Source organism: Zootermopsis nevadensis, unplaced genomic scaffold (assembly GCF_977971745.1).
Source record: "Zootermopsis nevadensis isolate Lab colony 2312 unplaced genomic scaffold, Znev_1.0 Znev_ptg000017l, whole genome shotgun sequence".
In the NCBI taxonomy this organism is placed as follows: domain Eukaryota; kingdom Metazoa; phylum Arthropoda; class Insecta; order Blattodea; family Termopsidae; genus Zootermopsis; species Zootermopsis nevadensis.
In genome coordinates this window covers 2,653,388-2,670,955 of record NW_028259149.1, presented here as the reverse complement: position 1 = coordinate 2,670,955, position 17,568 = coordinate 2,653,388, and the positions used below count along the sequence as shown (strand labels likewise).

Below are 17,568 nucleotides of genomic sequence, written 5' to 3'. Positions count from 1 at the left end.
CTGCAATCTGTGTTCCTCCCTCTGAGTGAGAGACCATGTTTCGCACCCATACAAAACAACAGGCAAGATTATTGTTTTGTATACTTTAATTTTCAGGTTCTTAGAAATCAGATTTGAAGACAAAATATTTTGAACTGAGAAGTAGCAAGCATTTCCGGAATTTAGTCTCCTCCTAACTTCCTCACAAGTATCATTTTGATTTGTTATTGTTGTTCCCAAATATTTGAACTTTGTAACCCTTTCAAAGGATTTATTAGCTACCCTAAGATAATTTTGCCCGCCTGTCTTCTGATGACGAGATACTAACATGTACTTAGTTTTTTCTGAATTTACTTCCAGCCCCACTTGTCTACCAGCCTCTAGTAAAACTTCTGCGTTCCTCTTTATTGTATTTATATCGTCCCCCAATAAATTAACATCATCAGCATATGCCAATAGCTGATGTGTCCCGTTCAATTGCAAACCCTCCTGCCTACCTTGGACCTTCCTGATGGCGTATTCTAGCGCAAAGTTAAAGAGCAAGGGAGACAAAGCATCTCCTTGTTTTAGACCGTTCTTGATGAGGAATGTCTCAGATACATATTTACCTACTCGAATTTTGCTGCAGGTTTCATTTAAGCACATTTTTATTAGACCCACTAGCTTCTTTGGTATACCAAATTCAATAAGAATATTATATAGCACTTCTCTCTTCACAGAGTCATAGGCTTTTTTGAAATCTATAAATAACTGATGTACAGTCCCACCGAACTCCCATTTTTTCTCTAGTATCTGACGAATGCAAAAGATCTGATCAATCGTTGATCTGTTTCGTCTGAACCCACACTGATGATCCCCAATAGTTTCATTCGCATATGGGGTTAATCTTGCCAAAAGAATGTTGGATAGAATTTTGTATGAGGTTGATAGCAGCGATATTCCTCGGTAATTACCACACTCAGTCTTGTCCCCCTTCTTATAAATAGGAATAATTATGGATTCCTTCCATTGATGTGGCATCTCTTCCTTATCCCAAATTAACTGAATAAGCTTATGGATCCTCATATGCAACCCTTTGCCACCTGCTTTAATTAATTCGGCCGGAATCTGATCAATTCCTGGAGATTTATAACTTTTCAACTTCCCAATGGCTAGTTCCACTTCATCTAAGCTAGGTTCTGGCACCAACAGTTCAGCTGTATGCATTTTAATCTGTCTAATATCACCAGTATTATGAACATTTAAGAGCTCGCTAAAGAAATTTTTCCACCTATTCACAATTTTTATTGGATCTGCAAGCAAATTGCCACTATCATCCTTTACCAAATTAGTCTGGGGTTGATATCCTTTCTTAAAGTTATTAATGCCTCTGTACAGGTCTCTGATGTTTTTTTCCTTATTATTTGTCTCAAGTTCAGCAATTTTGCCCTTCAGGTATTCCCTTTTCTTAGTCCTAAAGGTTCTACTAGCCTCACGTCTCACGTTACATAGATTATCCGCATTTGTTTTGTTTGGGTTCTGCAACCATTGAAATTTTGTTTGCTTCCTTCGATCTATTAATTTTGAACATTCTTCATCAAACCACGGTTTATTTTGCTTTCTCCTGTAGTATCCTAGTTTCTCTTTTGCTGAAATTTTGATGCAGTTTCTGACATTTTCCCACTCCCTGTTGATGTCCACACTTTCATTATCCTCATTTGTCTCTAAAATTTGAAACCTATTCGAAATTTCAACTTGATATTGTTCCTTTGCCTCTCCCTCACTTAATTTTTTCAAATCAAATCTTTCTGTGTCAAAATTTTGTTTAGTTCGTCTACTTACTGAAAGCCGCTCCCTCACTTTTGCTACCACCAGATAATGATCAGTGTCGCAATCTGCTCCTCTGAATGATCTCACATCAATTACATTTGTCTGCCTTCTCTTATCTACTAAAACATGATCTATTTGATTGTGTGTTCTGCCATCTGGGGAAGTCCAAGTGTATTTATGAACATCACGGTGTGGAAATTTTGTACTTTTTACAATTAAATCTTTTGACGTAGCGAAGGTCACTGCTCTGACGCCATTATCATTACTAAGTGCATGGAGACTCTCGCTGCCTATTGTGGGTTTGAAGACATCCTCCCTCCCAATTTTTGCATTGAAATCTCCTAGCAGAATTTTCATGTGATACTTGCCAAATGTATCAAATACTGATTCCAATTCTTCATAAAAGCTATCCTTGATATCATCGCTTTTGTCTTCAGTTGGGGCATGAACATTAAGGACAATGATGTCGCACCAACGTCCTTCCAAAATTACGTAAGACAACCTGTCACTAACAAATTCTACTCTCTTAACTGCTGCCCTAATTCTGCTATGAACAAAAAAACCCGTCCCTAGCTGATGATTGTCATTCCCCTTTCCATAGAAAAATGTAAAATTGTCCACTGGGATCGTGCCCTCCCCCTCCCATCGCACTTCCTGCACTGCCACTAAGTCTAACTTATAATTCCCTAATTCCCTACACACTGATTTCAGTGCCCCAGCCCTATAGAGGCTCCTAATGTTCCAGGTACCAAATCTCATGTCCTTTTTCAATTGCCGTGGTCGTGCCAAAGAGTCCGTCCTGATCCGAGGCTTGGTTGATTTTTTCGTAACACATATTTTTTTTAAAGGTGAAAGGTTGTTAGCCCTACACCCAACCCCCAACCTGGAGGACCAGGGTATCACTCTTAGTCTAGCGCATCTCCTTAGACCTGTCCGGCTTGGGTGACCCTACCATGAGCCGAAGCTCAGGCCGGCATAGCCCTAAGGGTCATTTGAGCACGCAAGCCTCCTCACCCGGCAGATTGCCTTCGACAAGGTGGTGATACCTTCGAGAAGGTTGTCCGGACTATAGGCACTTTAATTATGGTGCTTCAGTTTTACAGGTAAAATAACTGCAAAAAGCATATAAACTTTCTAAAACAACGAAGCTCAGGCCGGCATAGCCCTAAGGGTCATTTGAGCACGCAAGCCTCCTCACCCGGCAGATTGCCTTCGACAAGGTGGTGATACCTTCGAGAAGGTTGTCCGGACTATAGGCACTTTAATTATGGTGCTTCAGTTTTACAGGTAAAATAACTGCAAAAAGCATATAAACTTTCTAAAACAATTTTTTTGTACGACCCAAAATAATGACGTATTGGATGCGGTTGATATGTAGGCCAATTTTTATTTCCTTTTAAGAAAATAAATTTCACAATGAGATACTTCACAATTATTACTCATCACCAGACATTGTTACGTAATTCAGATCAATACGGATGAGGTGGGTGGGACATGAAGCACGAATGGGGGAGATGATAATTGAGTATAGATCTTATGTCGGAGAAACCAAGCGGATGACGTCACATAAAGAAGCCACGTACAGGTCTCACGATGGCCTGACCCTCTCTGGACCATGAACCTTATCCCTTGTCTGGATAAGGTCTTGGAACACTTCTGAAGTGAAGGTGCTCTGCATGAACGACAATGTAGAATCAAGGTAACAGCCCTTTGTCAACTTCACTAATCGCATAAAACAGTCGAAATGAAGTAACTCATTACAGTACTCTCAGACTGAGACCATTGTTTTGGTACACCTTGTACCTGAAGAGGATTTAATTGCTGCCAGGTGCATACAACATGATCATGTCACTGAAGCTGGTTTTGTGCAGCATTTTAACTGCTGAATATTTAACTTCTGGTTTGTATTTGTCAAGACACCATTTCGTAACATCGATGCTGGTGGGTTGTCTTGTAAGTATAGAAACACCAACGTTTCGAAGGAACATACCGCCTACATCTTCAGGGCTCAGCGTTACAATTTAATATCGACGTCTTCACCGTCGTGGGAACCCGAAATCTCAGTATGAGGAGGCCACATCTCCCATTCTGATCTTCCTCAGGTTCAGTACAAGGTGACAGAACCCGCTGTCAGAATTTTTGGATCTCTGAAGAGTGGTTAAGGTAGCCCACAGTGCAGGGCGCGTGACGAGACGACCCCAGCAGCATCCGCCTCAAGTGACTACAGTTACCAGCCGGCGTCTTCAAGGCATCGAGCGCCAGCCAGTGGAGAACCCCATAATTTTCTTTATCTGCTACTGCGTTCACACTTTTCACGCTTGCCTGGTCACGTGAGCTCAGACAAGATCAAGATTAACTCGCCTATTCTTCTTACAAGTTGACGGAAGTTGATTTCAATACACAAACATTTTTTTCAACGCGCACGTTGCAAAATAATTGTGCAGCCACTTGGGACAAACGATCCTATGTGCTGCATAGTTTATTTCGTACAAGCGGAAAACAAAGGATTCTAGACCTTAGCAAATGACTACTGGCTGCTGTCTTTATGCATTGCGCGGTAGATCCAGCGAATAAGACACGGAGACATCAGAACGCCGGACAACGATTCCTAAAGCGTGCGGTCGCTGGTCTGACTTTACACTAGTGACGATCTAGAAAACAGTGATCTTTAAATCTGATGGGAATGATTTCTTTGATCAATCCATCCATTCCCTCTTCGTTTCCTTTTCCTCCTTTGTTCCTTCACCCTTTTCTGCCATCCATTTAAACTCAGAACAACGTACTACGTTATTTCAATATTTCAGTACCCCTTGTTAGAACCATATCTAAAGGCTACCTAATGGCAATATCATTTTAAAAAGAGGGCATTTTGACATCTAGTGGCATTAATGAGAAGTTTCACACCACTATGAGTGCAACCAAAAATGCAGCAAAGCAATCAAACGTCAAACTCTGGTTATTTATTTATTTATTTAGTGTTCTGTCTGACGACAGGTCCATATGAACAGGATCCTTCCATCCTTTTCTCGGACAGGGACCTCTTCATATACGTTCTTGGCAGATGATCCAGAAGTGGTTTGCCATTGCCTTCTTCTGTGTGTGAATGGAGTAATTGTTGGGATGCCACGGAGAAACCGGGGAAGCCCCCGGAGGAAAACTCCGTGTTGCCTAGACCACGGCCTTGTCCAACACAAGTTATAAATTCGGGCACCGCCGGGAATCGAACCCGAGACCCCAGGTACAAGGCCAGCGTTCTAACCGCTAGACCACTGTACTGTACTGTAGAAATAATTAGATATATTACTGTTCCATTATTTTGGCTAGGAGTAGGCATATATTGACATATGATTGATTCTATTGGCTAGTCAAGTTCATATGACTAACCGATCTCTGTGTAAACAGCGTTTGTTTTCTTATACATCGATGATCTTCGTAATGGTGAAGTGTGGTGTTTTCATTGCGGTACGAGCAGAATCCTCAAATATCATTCAGATGAGCGGCTATTCCGGTATTCCTTGATGTGAAGAGAGTCCTCGGATCGGGCGGTACACTTATTGATGAAGCCGTCTGAGCACTGCGGAGCCTTGTCACATGCGAGCCTCATCAATTGCTCCTCGTAACAGCACGCACTCAGTTTCTCGGACAATCCCGAGCTGGCTATTAAACTCACTTTCTTACGTGTTTCTGAGCCATTTTAATCAGTCCACCACTTTACGTCCTGTTTCACTGAGATCTTTTTAAATATTATCAACACGTATTCAGTCGGTAAACAGCGCGGGTGTCTGAGTCATTGTACAGACTAGTCTACGTGCTGGACGATCTGGGTTCGATTTCCGACATCGAGGATCTATCTTTCAACGTTCGGACTAGTGTCCGATCCAGCGGGAATCTAAAGTTGATTGTTTCTCGGGTGACTGAAGGAAGCTGACCGCTTACCTCCGCCTAACGCAAGCAAGTTACATATTCAAAAGTAATCATAATTAATTACGGAAACAGCTTTATTTACGTACTCTCAAGAGCTCTATGGGACAAACCGTGCGTAAACGTCGAGGCACGAGGCACAGTTGAGGCAATGTTGACGTGTGTGCGTGTTTCAACAACAAGGCGTAGGAGGAAGGCTTTACTCTCAGGATGGATATCTAGAACACGTGTTGGCATGGCAACACAATGTGACGACACTCACTGTTATGATACTCATTTAACAACAAGAAGTCAAGGTTGTCCATAACAAAGAACCTTTCATTATAATGTGAACTTTTGTCCAGAATTCTGTGTTACCTTCGGAAAGATTCGCTTGGATAATTTACTAGGATAATGCTATGAGATAAGAGATAATTGAGAGACGATGAGACAGAGTGAGAAAGGAACAAACAATAAGAAAGTAAGTCCATGAAGCAGAATTCTCCTTAAGAAGCTGGTAGTAGTCCAGGCAGTAAAATTCTCCGCGTTTAGTAGAACCTAGGTTCCTTACCGTGTTCACAAGCACCTCGCCAGTGGTTCTTATCCCGATCCACATTTTGTTTTTATTTCTAATGTCCTTGAGCCTTGTCCTCATTCAAATGCTCCCCAGTTCGGAATGGGACACAGGAACAACAGGACACGGACCGAAGCGTCACGCACTGACGCCGGGCAGACGACCAGGTTCTGCACTGCACCGCAGCACGTGCTCCGTTCAGCAGCGGAGCGCAATGGCCTCCACCTGCTTGCAAGGTGTCGTGACCAGCGACTGCGACTGTACACGTCCCACTCAGATGCGAAAATTACAATACATCAATGATTTGCAACTCGCGGTTCGCAAGGAACCTCGGGACGGCTCACGGCGTTATCAAATCTACGTGTGTCTTTATTTGGTTCATGAAATTTATAATTCGCGTGATGGTATTCTGAGATTCGATACCGCATAGACTATTCGACCGAAGCAATCGATTAGGCTACACGGCGCGAAAACCCACATCATCATCATCCTCACCGCTGTTAAAACCCCAAATATAAAAAATATGCATTATAAAGATGGCTGCCTTATGGGTGTAATGTAATGCAGTGTAATCTGGCAGAAGTTTCCCAACGTTTCGGAGGCACAACCCAGAAGACATCCATCTTCGGACTCACCGCGGTCAAATCCTACTTAACATATCGTGGTCACACAATGCCCCGCCATTATATAAACATGGCGGCCGTGCAAATTTCCGAGGCATCAGCTTCCGGAATAGTTGGGGAGGGGTTTAAATTCAGCTAATATTTAAAACACTAACATTTATCTCATTTAAGACATAGGCCCCGAAATGGGTCTACATTAAAGAACTATTTGTGGTTTACTGAAGATGAAGGAAAAAAGTTAATACTCCCCTGTCATCCCTCTGTATTGAGTCTGCTTAACCAATTCCATTCGACCTTACCTGGATGAACGCTGGTCGCCTGAGGAGGCCCTCGGACTAGCGCTGAGTCTCTCAGAGTAGCAGGTTTATTTACCCCGAGATAATTGTGGTCATTAGTTCTATTTTTACTCCGACATTGTCAAAGTGAGGATCTACTGTCTGTGACTGGTTTTGCTGTTCACGCTAGATCCCAGTTAAAGAAAGAACCACTTTTAGCGCAGACATATCAGGCTTCCAATGTCAGTCCCGTTACTACGCTCGGGTCTCCATGGGATCTCCTTCCTTCACGATTTCCAACTAAAATTTGCACACATTTTTAATTATTGTCCAGGAAGATGATATTAAAATGGGTCCTACGAAAGGTGTCGATTGAATTCATGTGATTTATAGGGACCACTGGCAGACTGTTGTTTTAACACGGTAAAGAAACTTCTAATTCCATAACAGGAGACTCTTTTCTTGACTCACTGAGTAACTGTTAGCTTCTCAACAACCCGTCTATGACACTCGTTCCACCATCCCATATTCCTTCGTGTCGAGGTTGGAATGGCAGATCATTATCACTGGTGCTTCAGCGTCGGGGTAACTACACCTTTTCCCATTATAAGTAGAGTTTTAGATAGTTTTATATCTCGTGCTTTTTAAAGATGGCTTGAAGACGAGATGGGGCGGCCGGCCGGTAACGTCAGCTGGCGCTTTTACCATGGCAACGCACGTGGTGCTGCAGCTGCTACCGTGGCAACTCTTTGTATGCTCGAGGCATTCTACAGTTCTGACGGTCGACAATGGGCAGTATGATGGACACACATTTTAACGAAGACAGGGGCACAGTAAACTTTTTATATCTCTTCCTCTTTGCGCGTGTCACATTCAGAATTATCGTCGTCTGCATCAAGAACAACAGAGAGGAACTTGAGGAGAATAACCGAACTGGAAGGACGCTACATTCAAATTGAAGAATGGTTTCTTCGCTTTAATGCAGAAATAAATATCAATGTCTCTACGTGTGTAGAATCAAGGGGTAGAATTCTCGCATTTCAATTGTCTTTAGCTGGTTCTTCCCCTGCGCTGATGATTAACTATGAATGTGCTGAAGATGGTTGGCTGTATTTCGAATTCTAGCACCGCGTAGACAGAAAGAAAATTACCGACGTTTCAGAGGACCTTGCGTTCGTCGCCCTGGTGTTGGACAACATGGCGCTACAACCCAAAAGACTACCATCTTCGGACTCACCGCCGTGAGAACATCAAAGCCTACTTAATGACGTGTTGAGCAGCAACGTACTCTTTCTCACTGAAATAATCTCATTGACATAAAGATTATAACAACAGGATTCATTAGTCAGATAGTCTTGAAGTCAGTAATGTAACAATTACGTTTACCTACAATGTGATGATCACATTTTGATGATTATTAATTGGCGTTAAAGCATTATCTTTCAACAAGTGAAAGCTGTGCTTTGAATTACTGTCTCAATAGTAAGTAATAGTTGAGCTTTTAAGCCTCACGTCCGTGTGTCAATAATAATGTTATTATTAATAACAATCTTATGGCACCGGTGACTTTCATTATGTTTTAAATGAGATGATGTTCAACAGAATTACTAATCCAATTGTTAATTCTAAGAAATTTCTATCTGCTGGACGTCCTTCAAATACTTTGCTCTTGAAAATCTGGGGGCACCAACTATTACAAAGTATGAAAATACCCCTCTTTACATATGGATACCAAAGTTTCATTACCGTGTTCAAAGCAGCCTGCCATTAGACCCTATACTGAGTCACACTCTCCCACCCTATTTTGCTAATTTTCATTTTAATACTACCACCTACTCGTAGGTATTCCAAACACCATCTGCCCTTCATAGAATCTTCCAAAATTCTGTTTGCATTTCTTATCTCTCAGGCGTTTTAAATGTCCCGTCCATCTAATTCCATTAGATTTCACTACTCCGATGATATTCGGTAAAGAGTACGTTTTCTCTGGTCCCCTGTTATTTTGTCATGTACGTTGTTCGTCTGTGCCCTGTTTTGAGACAAGAACAAATTAAAGTACGGATTTTCGCTGCGAACAATCGAATTACGTCTTTTAGAGCCCCAAAGAAGAATGATACAGTTCACAGTCACAGTAATAAGACGTACAGCCGTGCCACACGGACGCACAAAGGACCGTACCGCCCAGCTAAGTGTTATCGTGTCATTTACACATAAAGAAAGAAACAAAGAGCTTGTTGGCCATGGGCTGATTCCACGTGCAGGTCAGATCTTCTGCTGGCAAGACAATGCACCGGATGGAGGGATGTAGCACGACAGATCACGGGGATGGGCACACAGCGTCGCGCATACAGTAGCAGGCAGTAAATAAACTAATGTCAAAGACAAGTTTAACACGTCGTAAAAGTATATATTTATACTATTTACAAAACTAACTTCCAAATTTTACCGCAGGCATCAATGACACTAAGAACACTACTCGAAGAACGTAATTCACTGTTACTGTCATGTCTTTTCCGAGGGTGTTCGAACATCGCACATGTTCACAAGCAGTTACTTTACCTGTTTAAGCCCATGGAGTAGAATCCTCCTTCAGAACTTATAGTCAGTCAGCTGGTCATCACATTGCCCACTTTTCATGGAACACGAAGATTCATTATCGTGAGCCCACCACAGATCTTTATTCTAAGATAGGCGAATCAAATCCATAGCATCCAACGCATTATATTACATTATTCTCACCTGCTGTCTTCCCTTCAAGTTTCCAACCAAATTCTTTACTCATTTCTCATCCCCCGTAATAACAATAAAAGTGTAAAAAATCTACTGTGAAATAATTTTTTTACAAAAGATATTCAAGTTTACAATATATGATATTTTGACGTAAATACGTCTATAAGGAAGGGTCATTCGGCAAAAAAGTGTAACGAAAAAGGGAAACGAAAAAGTGTAACAAGTGTACCTAGGAAACGTCATCTGTTTACTCGGCATTGTTGTTACCTATAAAACATTACATTACATTACATTCAGCTACCACAGACCCATCTTAAGCGTAACTAATTCAAGTTAAATAAGCAATGTCTTAATCAAACTTTACTCACTTGTAAAGCATGTATAAAGGAAATATTTAGAATAAAGCCAATATATAAACTTCCTTTCCGTATAGACGTGACCATGGTTCCACTGTAACTTTTCTTTCTTAAAAACTAAGCACACTACAGGAGTCATACATTATGTTACATTACAACGCATCACTTTATTTCTATTTGAAGGGACCCGGGTTTGGCCAGAACATTTAACCACTAAGAAGAAAGAGTTGAACAGCAGCAACAGAACACCTATTTAGCGGAGTCAACGCCCGAAACGTCGTGCAATCATATATGCCTGAGACAATGGACAATGCCCGACATAATATTGATACAGCCATACGCACGGTGAGGTGGGTGACGTTCTCACCGCTGCAGCCTTGCAGAGCACAATGGACGACCTGAGTCACCCAGTGAGTGCGTGTCTGTTGACCCTACAAGAAAGACTCTTGAACTCCATTGGCGTATGTGCCGCATTTCCATATTCGTCAGTAGAAGAATAGCATATCAAACGTGCGTATTACAGACAACTTCCTGTCGTGGGCAACGTGCGAGGAAACAGCTTCGGTGATACTGGGGCCCACTAAACTGCTGGTCGTTCACGTCAGCCTTGGATGGAGCACGAAGCTCATGTAAATCATATTTAAGAATTCAGTCCGTACCGCGAAGAAAACACCACACTTCACCATTAAAAAGACCATACGATTAACGCTTTTAGGGAAATGAACGCTGTTTACAGTGAGAATCACACGAAAGTCATAAATACATTCTGTGGGGTGGGGGGTGGGGTGCAGAGTTAGTGAACGTTAAAGCAGCTGGTAAGTCTAGTTACCACCGTGCTTCAAAAGACTACGATATCGATACGGCCTCTAGCGATGTGAGGGTGAACGGAAGTCGTCCGTTTCATCTTAACGCACTGTGAGGACCGAATGCTAATCAGTCGGAGTGGATGTCATTTCGTAGGCGCTTGGTGCCACGGAACCTGTCAGATCCACAGCGGATGACTCATCGACGGGCCGTATACTCCCTGTCTCAAATAGTCTGATTCATTAAGGGCCACGCACACAAAAAAGTTAGGCTGTCCCGCTACACGGACATTGGCAAATTGTAACAGAAGCAGAAGGACTACTCGGACAAGGTTTTGATGTAGTTTCACAGACAGATGTCTCTGGTTGTTCAAACGGGAGACGGGATGTTCACATTGAGAAAGAATAGTGTTTCTAATGCTCGAAAAAATGGAAGGGCAAAATATATTAAGTAACAAAAGATACTAATTAAAGAATAGGGCTAGGATTTTGAGGGTAGGTACCTTCCTATTCATGAGGACCCAAACTTTGTGCCTATGTGAGATCAGGGAGGGAGGTCCTTCTATTCCAGGCGTCCGTCTGCTTGTCACGTACCTGTCTGCAGTTCGCTCTAAGTGAGTCATGCCCTCATCTATCTCACGACAAGTCGTTTGCGAATTAGAATGATAATGTAAGGCAAGCATGTCAAACTCTAAGGCTAACACGGGCCAAATAAACAAGGTTTAAGTTTATGTGGGACGCAAAAAAAAAAAAAAACAACAACAACAACAACTTCAGTTTTCATAGAAACGTAGGTTTATTTCGAAAAGTATAGTATAAAAAAAAGAACAAGAACAACGATAAAATTAATGTTTTCTTCCTGACACTTGGCATCTCTTCTCTGCTACTATCGTTCCTACTTCGGGGGAAATCTTGTTCGCAGTGATTATTTTCAAAACTGACCCAAGGTGAATGTTAGTAATTCTGGATCTGACAGGAGACTTATTTCCTTTCATAATTGTAAATAACTGCTCACACCGATAAGTACTTCCAAACATGGAAATAATTTCATATGCGAATTTTCGAGTATTTTCAAACCTGGCAGGTAAATATTTGTAAAATCCAGGCACGCCAACTTCACTGAATTTTGCCTTCAAATTAAGTTACGAAATTTTTATTAAAACGTTTCTTACATGCCGGGCCGCAAAAATATTCGTTGTGGGCCGCATGCGGCCCGCGGGTTTGACATGCTTGATGTAAGGCCTGCTGCGAAGTATTTCAACGTGACACTATGACAGCAAAGTAAACACAGCGACAAAATAGTCACTAATTCTATTTCACATGAGTGGCATGTGTAATTGACAGGATTTAACTCGATCAGGTAAAAGGCGAATTCAAAGTTGTCTCTGTCCTTAAACAGGTGTACCAATCCATAACAATTTAAATACGCACTTCCATCACCAGGACGATGTCTCTCGTCGTCAACATGTCAGAAGACAAGACACATCTGAAGGGGGTTACGAGACAAAAGATTCTGGGGGTGGGGGGGAACCGCATTCAAACAACTGCATTTGACATAACACGTGACAAACTTTTTCGCGTCGCGTAGTAGTGTACACGCACTTACAGTTTAACGAACTTATCTCCCATTGCCTACGCGCGCTTCGTTAGCAGTCCAGCGTTCTTTTGTCTCCACTTCGTTTTAATGGCGTAAGTGATTCTTGGAATGTTAATAAATAGAGCTAACAATAAAAATATGTATAATTTCACCTGCTGTAACCGTATGAACATGAAGAGCGACACATCTCACACACCTCGCTGCATTTATTCAATGTATGTGAGTGTTCAGTCGGATACGTGTCAAGATGATTTAACTACCTCGCGACGCTGGGCGTCGTTTTGCCATCGTCGATTCACTTGATGTCCCGAATATCCTGTAGCTTTACTCCGGGATCCTGGAAGGTCGTTGCTACCGACGTATTTCGGAGACGTATCTCTCTTATCATATTTCCGTTCAGAATTATTTCAAACGTTCTTGTAGCACGAAGCTTCTGTTTCGTTGAGTGCGTGTTTGAAGAAATTCACTCCGCTACTAAATAAATTTACGGTTCTTAACAACCGTGTCTACAGCTCAGACTATATTCAGTCGAATGATAAAATATCGATTAAGTATTTAACAGGAAAGGGTGGAATAAAGAAGCAGTCGTGGCCTAATTTAATGTTCTAATCCTGACCTGAAGTGACTAAGGAAATCTACGATAAAACTCAGTCAAGACAGCCGGTTAGCGGGTCGAGACTTGAACACGGGACCTCACAAATACAAAGCAGTAGTGACTTCGCTATTAAAGCACTATCACAACTCGGAGCATAATAAAACAAAAATAAATAAGGGGAGTCATTGTATAAATAATATCAAATTTTAGGCTCAGTCTGAGAAATGTGTGAGTGTCTCCAGTGTATGTTAATCTGTCCACGCCCCGCCTTGCTACATTTTCCACGCCCAAAGCTCACTGTCGTGGCCATTAATTGAGTCGTCTCCAGGGCAACAGTGGCTTATGTGTATATCAGCACAGTCATTATATACTTCCAGAGCGCCTAGACCGGTCTGAACCGCGTTGTTTTTTAATGAGATGTTTTCTCACTGAATGCTAAGGCATATGGATGCAACTTGCCTTCTAACTTGATGCAGTGGAAAAAAAATTCTTAACTGTTGTAAACATTTCAATTACTCACCTCTTAACTACGACCCTGCATGCCAAACAAAACACTGCCGAAATCTGATTATGGAACAGACAATCCTGTCAGAGACAAGAGACAAATTTATCTATGTTTACTGACAAGATGAATGATTAATAAATTAGATTTATAATAATAATAGTAAGAAATTATATCGCCCTGATGATGGCGACAGTCAGTATGCACCAGACTACAAGGCGGAACGTAACAGACGAACAGCAGGTCCCATGACGGCTACAGAGTGTTCGAAAATTTGGCACTGCAAAATAGCCGAGAAGACTGGGCCATTCTCGCGGACAAGGTAAGACGGTCTTGATGCAAAGACCTCGGCCACCGGGCGGACGTCACGTACCGTCGTATGACGGCCGATTCGCATTCACAACGCCACTCATTAGTCATACACAGAATCCATGTGCCACTCCACACTCGTTTGTTTCTCGTGTCGTGGGCACTGCAGTTACCCCTCTCAAATTTTTCTTCTCGTAATTGTACTCCTTCCTTCTTCAATTGTTTCACCTACTATTCCTTTCTTTGCAATCAGCTGTCTTAAACCCCACTGTTTTCTTCATCATCCTATCATTCCCACGTCATTTCGTTCTCATACACTGTATTCCCATTCCTCATCTACGTATTTTGTCCTTTACATTATATTCCTTCTGCTTCATTCACCTAAACGATACAATTACGAGCTTCTAATTGATGTCAGGGTTTCGAATCCCGACAAGGGCGTTGCTATTTTTTTCTGCTACACTTCTGGGATTGTTTTCTGAATCTCTCTGAAGTTCTGACAGCGTTGAAGATGTCGATGTTGTTCTTTTGGGTTCTAACTCCGTATGGACCTGCATGTGGACACCGGCCCGCGAGGCGATGTAACCCAGAAGACCGACATCGACACCAAGACCTGTCAGTCACAAGCTCGGCTCTGTCCAGTGCCACGTAACGCTGATGCCAGAGATGACTCTGGGTGATGTCTGCTAGAATAAGGGACTGTGGAGGGCGCCACTAATTGGCCACAAGCCGTGAAGAAGGGAGAAAAGTTAAGAGAACAAGAGCATAGTAAGATTTCTGTTCCTCACGTCACAATGTCCCAGAAGAGGAAGAGATGAGGAAGGGACCCAATGAAGCAACAGAGGAACAGACTACAATAAAACGTATGAGGTGGATGAGAGGAATGAAGTAAAGACGAAGGGAAGAAAATCAAGGAGGAGAATGTAAAGAATAAGGGAATAAGAGATAACAATGCAAAGATGAGTGAATAAGAATGGGCGGAGGAAGAAAACGAAACTTGGAAGTAAAAGGAAAGCAAGAAATAAGGAGAAACAGCAGAACATGACGAAGAACGTGGTTGATGAGAAAACGGATAAAGTGGAGAAGTAGGGAAAGAGGAAAAGTTAAGAGGAAGGCCAAAATAACGTGAGAGGGAAAAGTGTGAGGACTTGATGAAGTTAAGACCGGCGCAGTAGGTGCCACCAGACTGCGCTGATGATGCAGGCAAGAGACGGAAAGCCATCAATCACCGGGTAATGGCCGAAGAGCAGACAGACATCCTCACAGTGAAAGACTGATTTCAACCTTACGAACGAGGTATTTGAAGCAGGGCTGCGTTAAATTCGTCTAATGATGCAACTGGCTACCGCCGCGAATAAAGAAGTGACTTTCAGTGTAGCATACATTGCATACGAGGCAGGCGCATTCTTGTGCGAACTGAATCACTTTCGCAGTTTCGTAATATTTTGATAAAAATCACACATTCTCACTCTTTCAAGCGCGAAAGGCATGTTGTTTAAAGAAAACCGATTCTACCACGAGATAAAACGAATCTCTATTACAAAGATCAATTTATTAATGGCGTTTATTCTGAGGAGTATACACGTAAAGTATAGAATTACTGAATGCTCAAGCAGGTGGTACATGTAGTTACCAATGTGCTTTAAAGGACTAGTCAAAAAGTGACAGTGGAACCACGGTTCCGGAGAATTTGACGTAAATACGTCTATATGTCTTATTGTTCTTGTTGTGCCTTATGTTTTTTGTGTCTCATTGTTTTGTTGTCTTATTGTTTTGTTGTGTCTTATGTCTTTTTGTCTTACTGTTTTGTTGTGTCTCATTGTTCTGTTGTTTCTTATTGTTATTGTTTGTGTTGTCTTATGTTTTTTGTGTTATTGTTTTGTTCTGTTTCATTGTTCTCTTGTTTCTTATTGTTTTTGTTGTCTTATGATTTTTGTGTCTTATTGTTTTGTTCTGTCTCATTGTTCTGTTGTTTCTTATTGTTTTTGTTGTCTTATGTTTTGTTGTGTCTTATTGTAGGACCACTGCCACCGGGTAAAAACCCATTTGCAGTCAAATAAAATAAAATAAATAAGTTTATAAAAAGCGATAATTATATATTGGCTTTATTCTAAATATTTCCTTCATAAATGGTTTACATTTGAGATAAGTTTGATTAAGACATTGTTTATTTAACTTGAATTAGTAACGCTTAAGATGGGTCTGTGGTAGCTGAATGTAATGAAATGTAATGTATTGTAATGTAAGGTAAGGTAAGGTATTGTAATGTAAGGTAAGGTAATGTAATGTAAGGTAATGTAAGGTAATGTAATGTAAGGTAATGTAATGTAAGGTAAGGTAAGGTAAGGTAAGGTAATGTAATGTAAGGTAATGTAATGTAAGGTAATGTAATGTAATGTAAGGTAATGTAAGGTAAGGTAATGTAATGTAATGTAAGGTAATGTAAGGTAAGCTAATGTAATGTAAGGTAATGTAATGTAAGGTAATGTATTGTAATGTATTGTAATGTAAGGTAAAGTAATGTAAGGTAATGTAATGTAATGTAAGGTAAGGTAATGTAAGGTAAGGTAATGTAATGTAAGGTAAGGTAATGTAATGAAATGTTTTATAGGTAACAACAATGCCGAGTAAACAGATGACGTTTCCTAGTTAACAAAAGTGCCGAGTAAATAGATGTTCTTAGGTAACATAACAATGCAGTTACACTTTTTCGTTCCACTTTTTGCCGAATGACACTGACCCCAAAATATAGACGTAAATACGTCAAAATGCCATTATATTGACCACATAACGGAGGATGGGACACATAAGACATACATTTAAAATTCTTGTTTTAAAATCATTTTAGGCTGTCCGAAGGCCCTCTGCCATTGCATGTCCCCAATCACCAAACGAATCGAGAACGGCCATTGCTTTTAAGCGAGTTATCTCGTGCGTAGGATGGAGGGGGCCAATTACGCGCTGCCGTCGAGAGCGAAACGAAAGCAGAACGTCCCGCGAGGAAACAACTGACGAATTCGGCTCAAGGTGAGTTCCCGAGCCAGAGTAAGTGCAGCTTAGTTCCCACCCCTTCCACGCATCGGCAGCACGCAAGCAGACGCCTCAGCTCAAGAGCGGCGCACGTACACTGACTTCTCGAAAGAAAAAAGTCTTAGATATTCAGCTGGTCAACAAATTGCCGTCTCTTATGGAATCCGACGGTTCAATTACTCTTACCAGAAGAGTCAGTCACAACATCCTGATCTGAGCCAGTAGAATTCAGTCCACAGCCTCATATCGTAATTCCTTAAGATCCATTTTAATATTATCCTCCAATATACGCCTAGATCTTCACATGAGGTTTTCAAACTAAAACTGTGCAGACATTTTTCATTCTGTCCCGCGTGCTACACATCCATTCTTAAAATATCTCTGTAAAATTACTGCTTAAGGACTTAATCTGTGTTCAGTTTCTGCGAAGATGTAACCGAAACGTCCTTTTAAGTTGTTATGACTCCTATTTCGTATTAATAAGAG

The 17,568-nt window shown here is 41.4% G+C and overlaps 1 protein-coding gene and 1 long non-coding RNA gene across 2 annotated transcripts in view; one reads left to right on the top strand and one right to left on the bottom strand.

Moving 5' to 3' along the window:
* Positions 1–16,100, top strand: part of LOC147873623 (uncharacterized) — a 180,779-nt gene extending 164,679 nt beyond the window's left edge. Inside the window, exon 4 of the long non-coding RNA XR_015535449.1 lies at positions 10,430–16,100. This is a non-coding gene — a long non-coding RNA (uncharacterized LOC147873623). The remainder of the gene's footprint in view (positions 1–10,429) is intronic.
* Positions 1–17,568, bottom strand: part of LOC110835426 (uncharacterized) — a 93,809-nt gene that overhangs the window by 29,135 nt on the left and 47,106 nt on the right. The window lies entirely within an intron of this gene.